Here is a 9,735-nt window from a genome sequence, read left to right as displayed (position 1 = left end):
CGTATATAACTATCACTTGCCATGTAGAAAACTATTGTATAAATCTTAACATTGACATAATTGAAATAAAAACCAATCAATAAATATCCATTATCGGGTAGGACTTTAATCCCGTGGGCCCCTTCCCACGCAATAAGTATTCCCAACTACACTAACCCGTGGCCTTAGCCATATAACATAAACTCGTGGTCTTGCCATGTATACATCAACTGGTGGTCTTGCCATGTAACACGTGCTTGCAGGCATCCCCGTTATATCTCTAGTTATAGCTAACTTGGTGCACAAAGGTCACATAGCTTGGTGTGACAGCAGGCCTACTTCCGAGTAGATCCTTTAATTAAATCATGAAAAATCTCAATGCAAGAGCAAACTCAATAAATCAGTATTAATATCAAAAACAAGTAATTGTATATATAATTACTTTTAAGGCATGGTATTGTATTCAAATGTTGTACTTTTTCATAAGAATAACATATTACAACTTTCATATAAATGTATTTCAACGCATGGTATAATATTAAAAACCATGTGCTCATTAAACACAAAATTAGTTGAAATATTGCCTTTCCAAAAATCCGTAGTTATCATGCTCAATCTTCACAAATACAAACACTTGCAAGGCAATTTTGACTTAAATCATCTTAAAGAGCTTGTTTCTCTATTTTCAAAAGATATAGTTCATATATTTATGCATAGTATATACCCAAAACAAATTTGAAAATCATATCACAATCACAATATCCTAATAGATTGCTACCAGCTCATGCTTTATGTTGTTATAAACAAGTAGCATGCATTTAAAACCATTATTGCAGCATTATGCTAAATCATGTATTAACTTAAATACTTGAAAACAATTCACATGGCAAAGACACATCGATATCAAATGTATAAACTAATTGAAAAGTACATATTTCTTCACATATATAACAATCACTTGCCATGTAGAAAACTATTGTATAAATCTTAACCATGCCATAATTACAATCAAAATCAGTCAATAAATATCCACTCTCAGGTAAGACTTTAATCTCGTGGGCCTCTTCCCAGGTAATAAGTATTCCTAACTACACTAACCCATGACCTCAGCCATGTAATATAAACTTGTGGTCTTGCCACGTAAACATCTTCTCGTGGTCTTGCCACGTAAACATCAACTCGTGGTCTTGCCATGTAACAACTTGCGTAAGGCAAGAACCCTACATCGAGATTAGCCAATCGTGAGAATTGCGTCTGGCAAGCCATTTATCTACTTACAACCAAGGAAGGTAGCCGAAGAGAGCAACTATAAAAGTTATGCTTCTCCTTCTAGTCAGGGAGGGAGGGATTTGAAGAAGAAACAAAAAAAAAACCTTAAAGAAATCAAATCTTAGGAAACCAAAAAAGCAAATAGATAGAGAAACCCTAGCTTTTCTTTTCTTTTCTTTTCTTCTTTAGCAACTGACATTATACCACAATCCATACAAAACAAAAAAAGCATAAAAAACACAACAAAAAAAAAAATAGAAAAATGGAAAAATCCAGAAGCTTTCAAGTTTAGGAGTTTTAGGATGCTTTTTTAGTCTAATTAAAGAATAAGAGAGATAAGTAGAATTGGAGGTAAGGTTTTCTTTTAGGTTTTGACGACGACGGAAGAATAATTAATAGTTTAAAAGGTTAGAGTTTTAACCTTGGGCAGAGGGAGGGAGAGCAATCGTCCACTTTGAATGAGTGACGGATAAAAAAGAATAAGGAAGGAAGCGGTGAGAAAGAAAAAAATAGATTTAGAGTTAGGGTTTCTTAACTAAACGATGTCGTTTCACCTTGCAAAAAGGAGTCGAGCTAGGCCTGTAATCTCTTTGGAAGCTGGACCAAGCCCGTAACCTTTTTTCAAAAAGATTAAGGTAGCCTTACGAATCCCCTTATGGGATTGTTGTGTGTGGTCTATTCTTTTTAGGTCATAAAGAGCCCAAACAAGGATGAATACATAGGCCTTATTTTATGTTTGGTTTGGTTTATATTGTTTTATTACTGTTATTTGTTTGTATTGTATGATTAGGGTTAGCTTTAATCAACATTTGATTTAGTTTATTTTTTAAAAAATACTATTATTTGCATAAATTAATAAGTAATGTCTAATTAATATAAAAAAAGGTATGAATATATATAAATATATATATATATATATTCTTTAAATAGAATAAAAGGATAAAATATGTTTAGGTTTTTTTAAAAAAATGTATAAATAAATAATGGAATACTTTGTTATTTATAATGCTAAGGATAATATAATGAAATGGATACTAGGCTAGACAAGAAATATGAAAAAGATATAATAATAAAACTGTAGTATATAAATTAATAAGGGATAAAATTAGTCTAAAAATTGGAAGGTTAGAATATTTAGGTTTAGGAAAATGGACTAGCTATGCCATCAAGAATATTAACATAGAAAATATTATTTGGATTAACCCCCGATGATGGAGCTTCACCCAGGAAGGCAAAGAGTTGTTATTTTCAGGATGACTTTCCTAAGTGTAGAATTCGATTAGAATTTTCACTGAAACATTGGGATAAACCTAATCTTATATTCCAATATCCCGTTAATTCAAATAGTCATCTTAAATATTTAAAAAAATAAATTCATAGAATATTTTATTTAAAATTAAAGTTAATGTAGTTATTAATTAACTCAAACATTTATTACAAATAAAATACTAGTGGAACCAAGTTGTTTATTCAATACAAATAGTTTTAGAAAATAATAATAACCCATAACAAAATCATCGATTTAAATAAAACTTCTTTTTAAAAAATATATAGTAAGAACAAAAGAAGTATTTAATCATATTAAAATATTAAATATATTACTATAAAAATTAAAATCAAAGAAATTATTTTATAAACGCGTTCATTTGGCATCATTTATGATTTTATCTTGACATGGTAAATGAAACGTTTATTTTGCTAATGGGTTGAGAACTCCTATGATGGGATTTTCTCGAAAGACTTGTAGAGATGAGTTTTTTTGGGGTTATCCTTAGGTGAGGAAAACTTTTAGACTTCATCAAAGTGCTGGGATGGTCTACAAATGATTTTTTTCGATACAAGATTTTTGTTTTTTATTATTTAAATTTGATAAATCATGACATTATTTCATGATTGCATCATGTGCATCCACAAAGCTGAATAATCGACCTTTGATTTAAAAAATAAAAAAAGTAAATAAAATAATAATAATAAATTAGAAAGAAAGATTATGAAAAAAATAAAAATCAAGAATAAAAAATATATAAAGAGACATAAGAATAAAATCAAAAGTTAAGGTTAAAATAAGATAACATATGATTAAATGGTATTGTTCATGGAATGGGTATCACGGGGGTGTTAATCTTTCCCCGTGCGTAATTGTACACCCAATTCCAACTCTAAAAAAAATCACATACTAGGTTGTTGTTCTTTAAATGAATTTAAAAATCAATTTATGACCTTGTCAAATAGAACGAAGTTAATAGGTAGCCAATCACAGTTAGATAAAAAAGATTGGTAGTGACTCCAAAAATTTTCATGTTGAGGCAGACAGGTTCTCAGACTTGCACGTAACAACAATTTGGTGACTCCACTGAGGACACTAAAGAGTTGAGTAATTAATTAATCATAGATTATCCTAAGCCTTAAATAATTTAAAGTTTCCTTTAATTTTGAGCATTGTTGTTCATGCATTATTATTTTGTGCATTTATTGTTATGTTATTTATTGTTCCTAATGGTTGTGGGGAATTTAGGATAGAGGGATATGAGATTACTGATAAAAAGGATGCTACATTCCTTCACACACACGACACATGTTGCATTCATGCATAAGCCTTTTACTCGGGCTTTGTCCTTCATTAGAAAGGAGTTTAGTAGCTATGTTCTCCTGAAGTGATAACCTCCACATGGGTTAGTGAATATTCCCACTCAAATTGAACCTAGTTCATTTAAAGCCTGTAATGGGCGAGGATTGAGGTACCTTATTAGTTCTAGTGAACGATAATGAAGAACAATTTGATAACTTTTTGCTCCGTTCAAACCCAAATTTAACATATAGAATGCCATGAGCAACCTTTTCCTAGGTAGAGCCTTGCCCGTGAGAGTATACCTTTTGATTAGGCACACATGAAGGAACTTCTCTTACTTTCTCTACTTTAAATTTCCCATAAAAAAATAATAATAAAAATTGTAGAGTAAATAGCTCTGGTGACATGATAAATACCCATGAAATTAATTATCACTTTTCTTAGAGTGCAAGTTAATATTCTTTGGTCTTATTTACTATACTGACTTGAATTTGTTGTCATTTTTGTTTGTATATACACATTTGCATCATAATTTTGCATATAAGAAAAGGTATTTGTCACTTGACAACCATTGATGAGGGGAGAATCCGATTTCATTCATGGAGTCATCATGGCCTCCTTTAGGCTATGATAGGATATATGAGTACCATAGCACATGGCTAGTGCTCAACAAAACGAGGGAGATTGCTTAGTAGAAGGTCACATCTCATCACTACTTGAAAGGGTTCACTTTGATCTTAAACAGAATGACTTCACCGACTTGCTCAGCATATGGAAAACGTGGAAGGCCATGACTCGAGGAAACTTTGATAAGAAATATGGCCACATAGCTCAACTGCTTAAGGTGCGGACTGATGATCAGTTGTTGAAAGCCATCATGCAATTCTGGAATCCATCATTATATGCTTTGTATTTAATAAAATGGATATGGTGTTGACGATCAAAGAATATTTAGCTTAGTTTTAGAAAGATCTTTACAATCCAGATAAGATATATTGGAACAGATAAAAGACTGGTCATTGAAGGAAGCTAGCCATGTCAAGATATAAAAATAAGGAAAAAGGAAAATAATGAATGCATCCCATGTAGCTTTTTGCCCCACTAGATCATGAAGCATCAGGACACTAAGCAAGGTTAAATTGTGATGGCATTAGAAATATATGGGTTAGTCATATTTTTGAAAGTTTTGGGGCCTATAGAGGTGGTAATCATGGATTTCTTTGAGCAAGTCATCAACAAGGCTAATCATTCATCGTCGATCTTAGTATAAACCTTTAAGTCACTAAATTATTGTCATCGAAAGGGAAAAGGACGATTTGTTGGATGCGCACAACTTTTGTCTATTTGGATAACAAGCTACTTCAAATATAAAGTTAGGTGATTTAGAACACCATTTCATCCACAAAGTGCTTTCATCAAAGATTTCTGTGAGAGTAAATGGTTGGAAAGCAAGACTAAATAGCAATGGACTTCCAAGCTTAGAAAACTCATGAGTGTGGAAGTAACATAGAGGGCTCCATAGATGCCTCACTGCCCAATTATGTACAAATGTGGAGATAAACCTTGGGTACTGTTAATGGGATCCTAGGGACCGATCTGTTATAACCTAATCATAGTAAGAAGGCAATTTGGGTTAGAGCAATTCGAGTCGATGACGCACCGACTCAATATCTTGGAATTTACTTATAGAGAGTCAGGATTCTTAAAGAAGATTAAAGAAATTGCATGGGCATGGAAAAAGACAAGTTGGGTAGACCAAGGAAGATATGCTAATGAAGCTACTATTGGGTACTTAATATGACATGCTCAATGAGTCAAGGATGTGGTATACCTGCAGGAAAATGCACTTTATTGCCCAATTGACCCAAAGCCATGAGATACTGTACTTGAAAGTGAGTTGGCCCGAAAGAAATTCAATGTTGAAAGTGCTAGTTGGAAGTAATGATATGGAGATTTTCAAAAGGGGTGTGAAAAAGTGAAGAATGAAGTAGTTGAACAAAAGAGAAAAGTTTGCAAATTATAAAGGGATTGAGAAGAGAAATATGAATGTCTAAATAATGAGTTCTCTGCCACAACTAATAATCTTCAAAGGGAAATACAAATAAGAGAAAATTAAGGTAATGAGCTTCAAGCATACAATGATGGATTAAGAAACCAAGTGCAATTCCAACGAGAATCCATTCAGCTGTTAAGGCAAGAATACGATAAGATTAAGGAGATTATGGGAGCTTATCAATGAGAATATAAATGCCTATAGCAAGAAAGCATCCGAATCCAAGACTAAGGTGAAGATTATAAACAAGTTTACGTGCAGAAGCAAGACCATATAGAGTATTTGATCAGACAAATGAGAGAGGTGGCTTTCAAGACAAGGAAAATAGCTAAAAAGACAAACATGCTGAGAGGTTAGGTCTATCTTAAGGGGGAACAGGGACAACAATTGATTGAATATTACAATAAAGTTTATAGTCATTATAGCTGAATTGATGAATATTTCTAGATGTAAAGATGGCTCCTGAATTGTAATCAAACAATTATTTGATGTAATGGATCACTTTTGTTAATGGATGTTATGTGATGAATACTTTTAGCACATGCCTATTTATTTTATGCATGCATAAACACTCATTTCATGACAATAAATAATTTTTGCCTGTAAATAATAATAAACTTATCAAAGGCAAAGGTCTCATTTCTCTTCATTTCATTCATACAATGGCAATGTATCCAATTCATGTTTATAATTACAAAAGGTTTCCAAAATAGCTCGACCACCTAAGCCAAGTGATCAGTGTATCCATAATACCTATTGACGAATGAAAACAAAAAAAGGAACAAAGCAATCGATTAGACAAGATAGAAAGAGCTCAAGAAGAGCTGAAAGATCAACTAGCAAAAATGATGGAGTTGATGGTGAGTTTAAACGAAGGAAAAGGAGTGGCTAGAGAGTTGGCCCCACCAGAAAACCAAGACATTGATAATCTAAGAAATGATCAACTTTACTCGCTAGGATATGTTCCACCCCATGCACAATCCTCTTAAGGAATTCACCTACAGATGGCACCACCTGCTGGAGGGTTTCCTTATGTTTGCTACAACATATCACCTTTACTAGGTCCTTAACTAGTCCATGGGCAATTTGAATCAAATTTGGGAGTAAAACCTGCTAAACAAATGCAAGTCCTTAATCTAGATAATCGAAAAAAGTATGAGGGGTTGAAGAGAAATTCATTTGAGGCAATGGAAAATGACAAGGTTGGGAAGAAATATGATTTGCTGAAGAGTGCCTTAGTGTTGTTAAAAAAGGAGACATGTTCAAAACTATGGATGGAATTGAGTTATGTTTAGTACCCGATGTGGTAATTCTTGCCAAATTTAAGGTGCCGAACTTTGAAAGTGTCACGAGCTGACACTCCCTTCGAGCTCGTGACAACCGTCGCGAAATCTCTATAGACATTCATTACCCGGATTGTCAACCGAAACCTTGCAAGGCCCTTGCATCAGTTTTCCACTTCCTCTATGAGCAATAGTTACTAAATATCGAGTTTTAAGAGAATATAAACTATTTTAGATAAAAAATAATCAAAATAAAATTTTTGCCACACAGGGGTAGTTTGGTCATTTTTACCCAAAAATTTCATAACCTAATAAAAATACAACATATGGTAAAAAGATATCCATTTTCGATCAAAAATAAATTTTTGAAATCTAAATCATCCATTTGGAGTGAAATGTTGGCTAATTAGACTAAATAAAAATATTCGATAATATATTCTATTTTCTTATAAAACAATTTTTATAGAATTATGCATAAATAATTTTTGTAGTGTAAGAACAAAATAAATTCATACACATAGTGATACAGTAAACCAGGTATTCAAAATTATCCTACAGTGGCATATAGACCCTAAGATAATCAAAAGTGTGTAAGAATGTAGACCTACGATTTCCAAGGAAGTAAGTCCCAAAGAGATCCTTGATGAAATCGACTGCCTACAGACTATCCTGAGCTTGAAATGGTTAAAAAGAAAAAGTGAGTTTTATAAACTCAGTGAGTAAACAAAGTCTGTCATTAACATCTAAAGTTGAGTAAATGGAGATAGTTAACTTTTTATCATACCATAATCCACAACATTTTGTACTTGTTTCAAATCATATAAAACAACACATTTCATTATAATACACATCATGACTTATGATTTTCTTAAAAACTTGGCTCGTGTCAAAAATCATACTAGGTGATACCTTGGCCGAGACATTCAACCGAGTCCACCAAGGTTATTAAGTTAACAACTACTCATAAAAACATAGTTTAGCCATCCCTTGGCGTTGACAGAGTTCATCTTCAAGTGGTGGTTCGGCGTGAAGTGAACTCTATCGTACCTTAGGAGATATCCTTCGCGCCTCTCATACTAAAGTAAATATAACGGGGTTTACTGTGTCCCTCTAATAGACTGGTCCACGAAAACCCGCCTACTACAGTGGCTAATTAAATAACCCACCAATCAATAAAATTTTAACAGCATAACATGGCTAACATAATACTACCCAGCTTGTCAAAGGAAAACAAACAGTTTATATATTTCACAACCCAAAAACCCAGCCACATATGTCATTACGTATCAGTTCATAAATCATCAATTCCAAACGTAGGTACGTAACTTAAATATATAGGCAACATCAAAGGTTGGTCTCCACATACTCACATTTTCAAAACTATTATTGAATTGTAAAATAAGTCATAAACCTTATTCCTTAAATCGATTATTAGTCATAAAACATAAAATTCATTTAGGTTCAATATTCTTAAAATTATAAAAACAATTGTAAAAAATACTCTAGATAGATAATATGAACAGTGGTTACTCACTTTGACGAGAATTTACAACACTCCTAGTCTTGATCCTCGGATGCAATACTTTTACCTTTATCCGAGGGCTCACCACCTATACATAATGTGCAATAGGAAATTTAATATACTTATGCTAAATTGTCACAAAACTATTCTATGTTCTATATGAATGCATGCAATAAAATGGGAGGTGTTCAGCCTATCGCGCACTATACACTATTTAATTGGTCTAAACGTCCAATTCGATTCCAATTAATTTATTGCACTTCCAATACTCCCCAAAATTCCACACACTTCACTAAAAATCTATTCTAAGTGCAATTACCAAAATATCCCTCATTATGGTGCAAATTGTTAACTAACGGGAGTAAAATTTTTCAGTACTCGTTTTCAATTTTCGGTATTCCTAAGCACCAAATACAATCTAAAGGGCATGAAAAACAACCAAATTCATCATGAAACCTCACCCATAAAATTCGGCCAAGATAGGTTCTATAATGGGCATGTGGATTTCTTGCTTAATTTTCATACTAAATGTTACTAAACACCTAAAAACACTAAGTTACCTTAAAATTCAACTAAATTCATCACCAACTTTCTCTCTCTAAATTTGGCCAGCATATTGCCCCTCATGAAAACTTGAATTTAATTCATGAAAAATGGAAAAGAATGCATGGGCAAGATGAATTTCAAGCTTAAGATTAAAAATCTTACCTTTAGTCACCAATTTCTTGAAAATTCAACAAATTTTCCTTAGTTTTTCCTCCCTAGGGTTTTTCTTTTCTTTTCTTCTCTTTTCTGCAGGTGCTGGTCGGCCCTCAATTTGTAAGTGGAAGAGTATGGGCTGGTTTTTAAATGGCAATATAATAATATTTAATTTTTAACGCATGTCACCTTTTTATTAGTCCACTTGTTTTAACATAAGTTTTTAAGCCTTTTCTTACCATCACAAATGCTCTAATATTTATCCATAGCATAAAATAATAATAGGTAAAATTCTGGAGCTTGACAAATATCATGGTGGTTTAAAATCGTAAAATTCCAATTTTGCCCTTGTGGACCCGAA

The sequence above is a fragment of the Theobroma cacao genome, chromosome 2 (assembly GCF_000208745.1).
Source record: "Theobroma cacao cultivar B97-61/B2 chromosome 2, Criollo_cocoa_genome_V2, whole genome shotgun sequence".
NCBI classification, from domain to species: Eukaryota; Viridiplantae; Streptophyta; class Magnoliopsida; order Malvales; family Malvaceae; genus Theobroma; species Theobroma cacao.
Note: the sequence above shows the minus strand (reverse complement) of the source record.